This window comes from Prunus mume, linkage group LG3 (assembly GCF_029339155.1).
Source record: "Prunus mume cultivar Tortuosa linkage group LG3, ASM2933915v1, whole genome shotgun sequence".
Classification (NCBI taxonomy): Eukaryota; Viridiplantae; Streptophyta; class Magnoliopsida; order Rosales; family Rosaceae; genus Prunus; species Prunus mume.
In genome coordinates, this window is record NC_142700.1 from 19,702,803 (window position 1) to 19,715,796 (window position 12,994).

A 12,994-nucleotide genomic window follows, 5' to 3' on the forward strand; every position below is an offset into this window, starting at 1 on the left:
TAGTAGGTATATTATTCAAATGGTAGGTACATTGGATGACATATAATACCTAAATCCTAATTGTAAGTACATTAAAATTAATGTAGGTATATTGGATGTCGATAATGTAGGTATATTGGAATAGATAATTATGTACACTTTTCATACTCGGTAAATTATATTTTTATAAAACAAACAAGTAATAGGTTGACAGACCCGCCTCAATTTCCGAAACCCGAGACGAACCTGCGGAGACTTCGCATCCCACCTACTGGTTCACTCCTTAAAACTATGTCCTCGTTTACGAGAGAAGACTAGGGCACGAGATTTTCTGCGAAATTTCGCAGAGTCTCCTCAGAATTGAACATTTCCCCAAAATTTCCACCTGCATAAAACACATTTTATAATCCAACCGGCAGCACGCACAATATAATCTCATGCAATTTACATACAAATGGCCTCCGGCCTTCAAATGATTCTAGCAGAACTGCCCACAATGTTTTTAAAATAACTTAATGCGTCAAACATGCATATAACAAATTCAAAATCTATTTACGCACACCTTCACTCATTTAGTCCCTAGGACAAGCTTCAATTCAACCAAGTTTTGGGACCAACAACGAGGTCCAAACCAATCTCAATGAGACCACCTAAGTGGGGTCTAATCTGTGGCTGCACCTAGTAACTTCCTCACGCCCTACTAAGGGATCAAGCCACACGTAGCTCTTTCGTATCTATCCTGGCTCCTAGTATCAAATAAACCATTACAGCCATACAAATTCATACATTATAGGATTTATTCATCACAACTCACCAAATACAATCACAATATCTCCCCATACGCCGGAACATCCAAAGTTACGTATGGGACCTATCCGCACACCGGATAAACCTACAACACGTGAGAACTCATCAACATATCACATAATCCCCTCATACGACGGGGCGCACCTGGCCTCGTGGGAGTGCAATCAACTGCCGACGAATCCAAAGACGCGTGCGACCTCATCTTGGGCCCGGCTACATTCTCACCAGCCCTCACACAATCATATCTCCCCTCATACGCCGGACGCACCCGGCCACGTATGGGGTCCGCTCAACACGCCGCTAATCCAAAGACACGTGGCGACCTCACCGGGCAGCTACATTCTCACGGCCCTCACACAATCATATCTCCTCATACGCCGGGACGCACCCGACCACGTATGGAGTCATCAACACGCCGGCTAATCCAAAGACGCGTGCGACCTCACCCGGGCCTAGCTATATTCTCACCAGCCCTCACACAATCATATCTCCCCTCATACGTCCGGGACGCACCCGCCACGATGGGAGTGCATCAACACGCCGCTAATCCAAAGGCGGGTGCTACCTCACACCGGGCATGGCTACATTCTCACCAGCCCTCACACAATCATATCTCCTCATACGCCGGGGCGCACCGGCCACGATGGGGTCCGCAACAACGCCGGCTAATCCAAAGACACGTGCGACCTCACACCGGGCTCGCTACATTCTCACCACCCTCACACAATCATATCTCCCCTCATACGTCCATCCACTTTGGCTGGCTACATTCTCACCACCACGGGTTTAAAGGCCTCAACATGATCACAATATGAGGGGTACGTGGGGTAGTGCGTATAGCTCTGTAAACTAACATTCAATCGCTTTATTTACTTTTATACATCCACACAATTAATATATAAAATATAATTTCTACGCCTAAATAAACCTCAACCCTGGTATAGCATCTGATAATTCTGCAATTTAAATCATATAATAATATCCTAAATTCACGTATAAACCATTTAACTCAACAACGCTCAAGACCTGTCATTAAGGTCATTCTAACCCTCCTGGGATGATAGAACTACAACAAAAGTCTATCGGTCAACCCAAGGTCAAACTACCCAAACTTGGTCAAACAGGCCCGCGGGCCCACGACCTCCAAATTCCGATCCGAAAGTTCCTATAGGTTCTACAGGCTCTAGGACACATGTCCTGCAAGTTTGGTCCAGATCGGACGGTCGGATCGCTCACGATCGCATGATCGGACGGTCACTAAAACCCTAACCCTAGGGTTGGCATTTCTGGAGTATCCGGGACTCCATTTTACGATCCGTCGAATCCTACATGATCCTGGTAATACCTAGATCAACATATTATAACTTCAGGACCATCCAAAAGTCCAAACCTAGCGAACCCGGAAAATACGTGATATGCGATATCCGTTCGGAACTCTAACGTTATCCAAAATGAGATCCGAGCACACCTACGCGCTCGTGACATCGAGAGGATCATAGTGGGACAAAAATGCCCCTCACTGTGCCCACGCACCGCCACACGTGCCGGCAGCGCGTGGGTGTCTAAAGCGATATCGCATCGCGGAAAACTTCAAATCGTGAGCCAAGACTCCTACCCTAGGTAATACACCTAATTTGGAGTCACATTTGTTCTTGGGCATACCCCAAAAATTGACCGGAGGTGGCGAAATCGCGATCGCAAAACCGGTCGAATTTCAATTCGTAGATCGAGCTACTTAGCCTCAAAATTTATGAAATCCTACCCAACCATCAGCTAGAGCTCGGAAAATAGGTGAGAAACCATACCTCACTTGCCGGAATCGGTGGCCGGACAACGAGAACGGCGGCGGTTTCGCGAAACCGAGCTGTTTTCTTCAATTTTCCGCGAAATCCCGGTGGCGGGCGAGACCCGATCGGGTAGGAAGAGGACGGCCGCCCTGTGATTTTAGTACCGGCCCGTCAAGTTTGGTGGTTTGACGAGAACACCGGCCAAAAGCGTGGCGGTTCAACCGTCGAAAACCAGAGGAGAGAGGGAGAGACAGCGAGAGAGAGAGAGAGAGAGGCGGGGGCAATTCCATCTTTAACCAAAAATCCACTTCAAAATATTTACGATTATGCCACTATGCCACTAAGCTTCATTTGATCATATCTCTCCCGTTACAACTCCGATTCGAGCCCACTACGTGTCTACGGACTCATCTCACCGTGCTCTACACAACGGTACAACTGGAATTCCCAAATTCCTTCCGGATAAGAAAATGACTAAAATACCCTGATCCCACGGGTAATTTCTCAATTCCACTTAAATAAATTAAAACATGGGATAAATTTGGGGTCGGGGTGTTACATAGGTACATTATTTTTTCAACATAATCAGTATGTACAGTTTTATTCATAAACAAATATAAAGTGGATTATTAGTCATGTATAATTCATAAAAAGAAAATAACATAAACATTTTATTAAACAAACCGATTACCCAAATTTGAATTTATTGTTAATTTTTTTTTAAAAATGTTTCAAAATTAATTCTTACATCCATTACAACTATTTGGAGATCTTTCCAAATTCAACATCTGTCATTATATACAATCCAATTAAAAACTGTTTCCATATTGATTCCTACATTAATATACAAAATGCAATAATAGCTTAGTTGAGGGTATTTTTGGAATCTGAAAAGTACAATAAATCAGATTTTATGCTTAATTAGGTACCTTGCTGAATTGGATCCTAGTCATGGGTTTTTACTTATACAAATTGGGTATTATTTATAGGAACAAAAGGTGAAGGGTTTTAGGTACGGCATTGCCCAATTTGTATAAGTAAAAACCCATGACTAGGAATCAATTGCATTTTGTATATTAATGTAGGAATCAATATGGAAACAGTTTTTAATTTAATTGTATATAATGACAGATGTTGAATTTGGAAAGATCTCCAAATAGTTGTAATGGATGTAAGAATTAATTTTGAAATTTTTTTTAAAAAAATTAACAATAAATTCAAATTTGGGTAATCATTTGTTTAATAAAATGTTTATGTTATTTTCTTTTTATGAATTATACATGACTAATAATCCACTTTATAATTGTTTATGAATAAAACTGTACATACTAATTATGTGGAAAAAATAATGTACCTATTACTTGTTTGTTTTATGAAAAATATAATTTACCTAGTATGAAAAGTGTAAATAATTATCTATTCCAATATACCTACATTATACGACATCCAATATACCTACATTAATTTTAATGTACTTACAATTAGGATTTAGGTATTATATGTCATCCAATATACCTACCATTTGAATAATATACCTACTACGAATAAAGTACCTATTATTTATCTAAAAAATGTACCTATTTTTCCTCTCCAAATAATGTACCTATACAAATTTACAGGTATATTGTAAAATAATTTACCTATGGGTAAATAATGTACCTATATTTTTTTTATAAATTATTGTGTACCTATTTTTAATTATGAAAAATATACGCAATTACAAAGTAACTGACTTTGTTTTTTTTTTTTGTGGGTAAATAATATACCTATATTTTATATGTATATATTTATATTATATTTTTAATAGGTACATTATTGGATATGTAATTTATAGAATTTTTTTTGTTTGCAATTTTAGGGGGCGAGATGTGAGAGGGAATGCCAACTAAAAGAAATGGGGTGATTGATATGTTATTAATTACAATTATGGCAGTTAATGAAATGCTTGAAATAAATTAGAAATAAAATATGAAGTTTAGTGGCAACGATGTAAAAACATAGAAATACTACGACCTCTTATATTCTACTGGTCATTTAAATTTGAAATTGGGTTTTACACATAGATTTATAGAGTGATGAATATATGTTTAGGAAATAAAAAATGTAGGGATCTATATTGGACAAGCCCTATTTTCTACTAAGCAATAATCATTATCGACCTATCTTTTTGGCTCTTTTTTTTCAATCCTTAATTTTATTTTATTTTCTAATATCAACGATTTCAATATCAAAAATCAAAAACACTAATTCTTAAGGGCACTCAAAATCAAATAGTCAAATTGAAATCTCAATTTAAATGCAGGTATATATCTAAATTTCAATCTACATGACTTGTCTCATCATGCTGATTGTTTACAAGTCTTTATATATCTAAATTATATTATATACAAGTCTTTATATAGTTAACGAGCACTAAAAGGAAAATCTAGTCTTTATACTGAACATACTGGTATTTAAGTTTCTCAAATTAAAATGTCAAAATTTTTATAAATTTGATTTGTGACTTGCATTCTAATTGATGATGATTTTTTACTTAAAAATAAAATTGTTGTATGCCACGATATAAGTTTGTGTTAGATTATGTGAGAATCTCGGTTTAAGTTTCGCACAGAGCCCTCAAAATCTAAAGTCTACCCCTTTGGTTTTGTCGGATAGGGCCCCACTTCATGCATGTTAAATCACTAAGTTCAAAAGTGACGTAAGTTGTCATCTAATCCTATTGCATTTGCAATACCTGCGGCTATTAGATTTTCTACCTGGCAGCCCTACATTCATTGTATGCATTATCACCTTGAGTTGTCATGTATTTATCATGCATTTGCCTAGCATGAGACACCTCATGCTCTAATTTAATTGCTGGCAGCGTTACCTTGTTAATGACATGCCAAATTGACAACACCACATGCATATCTTCTACGCCACCAAACAATATTCTCCAATGGGAGCTTTGCTTGTTGCCGACTTACCTTAGTATAAATAGGTCCCTTTCTATCGTTTCTTTTGAAACACAAATATTAGAAGAGTCTTGTGTAATACTAAAGATTGCATGCAGCGCATGCAAAGCGACACTTCTTGGAGAGAGAGTGGTGATGAAATTCTTGGAGGAGATAAAGGGTGTAGTTTGCGTGTTTTCTTAAATTAGAGTTAGCTTTGGAATCAAAGTAGAAGGTTTTTGGGTAGGGACGGACCCAGGATTTCAAAATGACGTGGGCTAAATTTACCTTACATACAAATCTATTAAAAACTCAACGGTACGAGTAAATTCATTGATAACAAAAAAATACACGGGAGACATAATGAGTCTTACCCCTCAAATAACACTTATATAAGTTGTGTCATTTAAGTCTTCCCAGCATTAAAATCACTAATTATTGATTCATTATTTATATTATCAGCAAATTCTCTTTCAATATGAAGTAGCATACAATTAGCAAGAAACTCATCACCTATCTTATTCCAAAGTCGATTTTTAATAAGTCTCATACATAAAAATGCTCATTCTGTTGTTGTTGTAGACACATGAAGAGTTACCACCAAACGAATCAATCTATCAATCAAGTAGTACGTTTCTGCTAATTTTGTTCTTTTTATTTATTTGTTGGTCAGCCTAGTCCTAATAGGATTAGTTAATAATATTTTATTTAGGTGGATAGCCTAGTCCTAATGGGATTAATTAATAATATTTTATTTAGGTGACCTAGGCTAGAATATTAATTTAGTCTATAAAAAAACAAGCTGCCTGGGCTAAGCATGTTAGTAGGTATACATGCCTGTTCTTGGGGAACCTATATACGGAGATTAATTTAATTAAATTTCGTGAGCATTATATTATGCTTAATTTGATTAATGTTCTTGATATTCACCGTTGGCCAGGCGATTGGTTGTTTTTTGTCGAAACCAGTGAAGTTGCGACTTCTTTAGGCGACAGGTCGCTTGGCAAAACGACCGGTCATTGTGTCAATTAGTCCGCGCGTTGTTTCGGCGTTTTGGCATGTTTGACTTGGTTTTCCTATTCTTTTGGGGTTTTCTAGCCTATTTTAATAGGATTTTAGTTTTCTATTCCTAATTAACTTATAGCAAAAGTTCTATGCATTATAAATAGACTTTTAGGGCTAGGTTAATTGAGAAGAAAAAATAATTCAAAAGTGAATTTTCAAGGGAGAAACACAAGACAGAATTCAAGGGTGAATTCTTGAGTCTTTATAAGAGTATCAAAAGGTTTGAGCAAGGGTGAGAAAAAAGATGGCTAGGGTTCTTGAGAGAGCTAAGGGGGTTTAAGTTGTAATGAAAGTTGTTCTTACATACTAGTGAATTTTTTGGGTGAATCACCAATAGGATGTAGGCATAAGGCCAAACCTCTATAAATCTGTGTTCTTGTGTTTGTTTACTCTCTGCGGTGTGTGCGTGTGTCTATTCTTTTTGGGGTTTGTGTATGTGCCGTCATATAGTCCATCAACAACAAGGTCTTGGAGTGTTTTCACACAACAATAACCTTGCTTGACCAATTCCTGGGAGAAGTGGTGGTCTTGTCCCATGGAAGGCACAATATTGTTCGGATGTCTTCTTCGATGGGTTTTGCTTAAGAGGTGGCAGCCTCTGAATTTGAACAATAAAATGAGATGAAAAATAATTCAAAATAAATAGTAGCATCAAAGTTTAAATAGTAATTGATAGTATTGACAAATAAACCTTAGAGAGGTGAACCAACTTCGTGTTATCTTAACTATTATCCTTAATCATCTTAATGACAAAATTTTAAAAATCTAAACCTTTTCCAGTACCATACAATATCCTTGACCTTGTTGCAAATATGTAGCCTCCATTGACATAAGGGAGAAAGTCATTTTTGGGGCCCCGCTTGCTCAAACAAGTTTTGATGCCTTTTGGCTTAGAATTTGCCACAAAATGGCACAATCTAAACCGGCATATATGCAGAGCTCACCGGCATTTGACTAAATTGAGGGGTGTTTGGTACCACTGTCCTCCAAAAAAAAAAGAGAGAAAAAAAAGCGAAGTCCAAATATACCAAAAATAGCAGAAAAGTAGAACAAAGCGAACCTAAATTATCCGAACCCAGCACTGATTAGGCATGCAATTTTACGAAATGGAGTTTCACTACTACAAAAGGAAAACCACGACGGGTATTCACCGTCGTGTATTCTGTTTTCAAATCGTCGTGGAATCCACCGACATCTTTTCCATAACAAAACCACGACGGTGAATAACCGTCGTTGTTAAAACAAAAAACGTCATCAAAAAATAAAAACCGACGTCTTTGTGCTGCAAAAAGACATAAAAAACAGTCGAGGATGAGAATAGACGACCAACTCCAACAAAAAAAACGTCGTTAAAAAGGAAACAGATGACAAATATAAATACGACGTCTTTACAATCATAATAGACGACGTTATTGACACCTACTACGTCACAACATTTCCCACAACCGTCGTAAAATAAATTTTCCACTTCGATTTTTTATGAATTATGACGTGGAAATAGATGTCAGGTTCATTAATTACGACGTATGTATTTACTTAGACGACGTTGAAATGAATAAACAACGTCGGTTCCAAATAAATGAGAGCCGTATTACAGAATTTATACGTCATATTTTGAAAATAAACGACGTGGAAAAAATGATGGGGTCATTAATTACGACACAGTAATTTATAAGGACGACGTTGTCGTCTATATACAACGTCGGTACCATGAAAAAGACCGTCGTGTTTAATAATTTATACGTCTTCATTAAAAAAATTAACGTCGTCTAATTCATCTTAACGTCGACGAATTTAATGGACTTCAAATACCGTCGTGAATTCATCCTTTTCCACTTCGTTTATTAAAGAACTTACGACGTGGTAAATTCATGACGACGTCGTCTTTTGTAACGTTCAGGTTAAAATTCTCATCTTTTAGACGTCGGTATTATGGGATTGGAGTCGTGTTATTTTGAATTACATGGCGGTTCTTTATGCTTGTCCGACGTGTTATCCTGGATTACTGTTTCACAATAGCGTCGTGGTTCTTCATTGTTACTTTGCTTTAAGACGTCGGTAAATATATTGCGGTCGTTGAATGCTCCAAAACGTCGTTATTTATTAGAACAGACGTCGTTTTATTACATTTTTATCAAAACCGTCGTGTTTTGTAATCTGGAACCAGTAATTTTTGTTCTGATTGTTTTGTGGCCAAAACCTGTATAATGAAAGTGAAGAAATCACATTACAATATATTACAAAATTAATGTCATACACTGCCAATTAAAAGCATCATTCAACCCATATATCTTCACACCCATCTCGAATATTTTGACTCCCTAACTCAACCACCACTTCATCAAATGTGTCAACATTTGGCATCCCCCTAGTAAATGGCTCACACTCAATTCTCACATCACCTAAGACATCATCACCAATAACATCATTATATTCTCTATTAGGCATTGATAACACTACCGACCAACCACGATGCATCGGGTCGTCAACAAAAAATACTTGTTTGACTTGAGAAGTCAAAACAAATTGGTCATTCCTATGTCCAATTTTACTCAAATCTACAAGGGTAAATCCAAGTTAGTCCACTACAAGACCAAGTATTATCAATCCAATCACACCTAAAGACTGGGATTGTAAACTTTTGGTAGTCAAGGTCCCAAATTTCTTGAATGACACCATAGAAACCCATATTTGAGAGAATTGGGTTTTTATCCTTGGCACTAGCAACTTGCATAGTATGTGCAAGTAAATAAACTCCACTATTTTGAGTTGTCCGCACATCATCTTGTGCCTTGATGTTGAATTTAATACCTTTAATGAGATAGCTCCTATATAATGGCACTGCCATGTTTGGACCAGCTGCTAGCCACCTTAAATTTTCTGATACGCCATGATTGTCTTCCTCATTAAGTTCACTTTGAACCTGCAAATTAATCATATAACTTCATTCAATCTAACATAGAAAGAAGAAAATTAAAAGTCCAATATGTTATTCAATAACATATACCTTGAAGCGTAGCCATTGAATGAAAGTGCTATTGTGCTTATCCTGCAGCCACTTTGTTCTCTTTCTAAATTTTGGATAAGTGGTCTGGATGTGAATCATATGTTGCCTACATGACACACAAAATTCAAGTATTACGGTCCCAAACATATAAGATAAACATAAGAAATAATTTAAAATGGAAACTTAAAGAATAAAACTCATACGTACTCGATATAAGGTAGGACTTCCTCCGTATTCTCCAAGACATATAGATGTGCTTGGTTCAACAGTCCCGATCAACTCGCTCACTGCAACCTGATAATGGCTTTGAAACTCCCATCTTTTGGCTTGAAGGCACTCCAACTGTACTAACATCGGATAAATGCTCGGTACAAAACTCTACTGCTTCTTGACTATATATCGCTCGGCAATGCAACCTTGGACGAGTACGATTCTGAACATACCCCTTTAGCACTTTCATATATCTTTCAAACGGATACATCCATCTAAAATATACTGGCCCACACAGACGAACTTCTCTGACAAGATGTACTACTAGATGAACCATGATATCAAAGAATGAAGGGGGAAAGTACTTCTCAAGCAAACACAAAGTAACTACTACATCTTCTTCCAACTTATCTAGCTTGGAAACATCACAGATCTTTGCACATATAGCATTGAAGAAGAAGCACAAACGAGTTATTGCATACCTTGCAGGCTTCTCCAAAGCAGAACGAATTGCCACAGGGAGCAATTGTTGCATTAAGGTATGACAATCATGTGATTTAAGGTCAAGAAGTCTTGAATCTTGTAAAGATACAAGATTTTTTATATTTGAAGAATAACCTTGGGACCTTCATACCATAGAAAGAATTGCAAACCTCTCTCTTCTCTGCTCTTGACAAATTCCAAGGCCCGGGAGGCAAACGAGTACGTCTTTCTCCATACTCGGGTTGCAAATCAGTTTGACCCCATGTTCAATAAATCTAATCGAGCAGCAATCCCATCTTTATTTTTTCCAGGGATCTCCAGCAATGTACCAATGATACTATCGCAAACATTCTTCTCAATGTGCATAACATCTAGGACATGCCTCACAGGAAGGTATTTCCAATACTCGAGATCAAAGAATATTGATTTCTTCTTCCAACAAACTCTGTCACCATCTTCAACCATATGCAGCACTTCTTCTCCGGTTAATGGCTCAGGAGGCGTGCCATATTCAGGTTTCCCATTAAAAGCTGCACGTTGCCTCCTATATGGATGATTGATCGGTAACCATTTTCTATGCCCAATGTAACAAATTTTGTGGCCATTTTTCAACCTGTGACTAGGTGTATCATCGCCGCATATTGGACAAGCTTTATATCCTTTAACAACACAACCAGATAAGTTTCCATAGGCGGGGAAATCATTAATTGTCCACATTAATGCAGCTCTGAGTGTAAAGTATTCTCCATTATGTGCATCATACACTCCTCTAATCCCATCCCACAAAGATTTTAAATCATCAATCAAAGGCTCCAAGTAGACGTCTATATCATTTCCGGGCTGTTTAGGACCGGAAATCAATAAGGTCAACATCATGAACTTTCGTTTCATGCACAGCCATGGAGGGAGATTATATGTAACTAAGATAAGCGGCCAGCAACTATATCTGCTACTTAGAGAGCTGTGGGATTGAATCCATCGGATGACAGAGCCAATCTCAAGTTTCTCGGCTCATTACCAAACTCGGGCCATTTATCATCAAGAAGTTTCCAAGGCAGAATCCTGGATGAGACATATAACCGTCAATTGATTTTCTAGCGACATGCCAAGTCAAACTCTTAGCAGTCTCATGTGATCGAAACATCCTTTTAAACCTTGGAATTGGAGGAAAATACCACACCACCTTCGCTGGCACACCCTCTTTCAAGATTGAATCTTTGCCTTCCTTCCACCTTGAGATACCACAATTAGGACAATGAGTTAAATCCTCATACTCCTTCCTATACAAGATGCAATCATTGGGGCATGCGTGCATTTTCTCATAACTCAGCCCCAATGCACACAAAGTCTTTTTTGCCTCATACATAGAGGCCGGTATTGTATTTCCTTCGGAAGCAAATCGCCTTGAAGTATCAATAATTCTGTAAAACAGCCATCACTCATCCCATATTTTGCCTTCAAATTATACAACTTCACTAATGCCGATAACTTCGTGTACTTTCTACAACCAGGTACAATGGTTGATCTCCATCCCCAATCACATTGGCAAACTCATAAGGATCAGATCCAAAATCACCAAAATCATTATCATCCATCTCTATTTCTTCGGACACAAAACTGTACCTACTATGGTCATCATCTTCTTCAACATTTCTACTAGCATTAGTAGGCTTCCCAAGGTTCTCAGTGAAATGTCCAATTCTTATAGCTTTGGTCAACTCCATTAAAGTATAAGTGATCCCTTATAATTCCAACCCCAAACAATTTCAAATTAACACATTTAACACATGGACAGCGGATATGTGTGGTAGTTAGAAGATTTTCTCTGAAAAGTTCAAAAATGCTTCCACCCTAACTCATATGCCTTCGATCTTCTATCCGAGTGCATCCATGACTTATCCATCTCCGACACTATACCCTATTATATATAATAAAGTGAAAAGGAAAGCAATGACCATCACTATAGCAGATTATATAAAGTCTAATAGCAAGTAATATACAACATAGACGACGGTTTTTAAACAAAAGCAGACGTATTTGACATTATAGGCAGCGGATTTTCGTCGTCTAATTATAACCACGACGGTAGTTACATAACACCGTCGTGTATAAGTAATAACAACGACGGTTTAAAGTAAAACCCGTCGTTGTATGCCTGAAAACGCGTCGATATCCAGTTTATTTTCAAGATCCGAAAACCCTATTAACAACACAACATAGACATGAAACCAAGCAAGAAACTAACATATACGTGAAACCAACATATACTAAGCATGAAAACAATAAATCCATTCCCAATTCAACATAACAGAGAGTGATTAAAAGATCCGACAAAATGAAATCCATTCCCAATTCAACATAACAGAGAGTGATCAAGAAAACATTAAACAGAAAATCCATGAACCCTTTAACAACATTATTAACAGATCGCAAAACATATACCTAAAACCCTTTAACAAAACAACGTAATATATCATTCAATGAATTTACAAGGGGAAGAGAGGGTTTGTACTTACAGGTTGGCGAGCTCACAGATTATGACCAAATTGGATTTGACACTTTGGCCCAACTTTGAATTAGAGATGAAGTGAGAGAGCGAAATGTTATGTTGGCGAAATCGACAATTTTAGGGTTCAGGGTTAGAAGTATAAAAATAAGAGCCAAATCTGAAAATTTTAGGTCCCGCGAATATTTTAAGAAACGCGCTTTTTAAAACATCGACC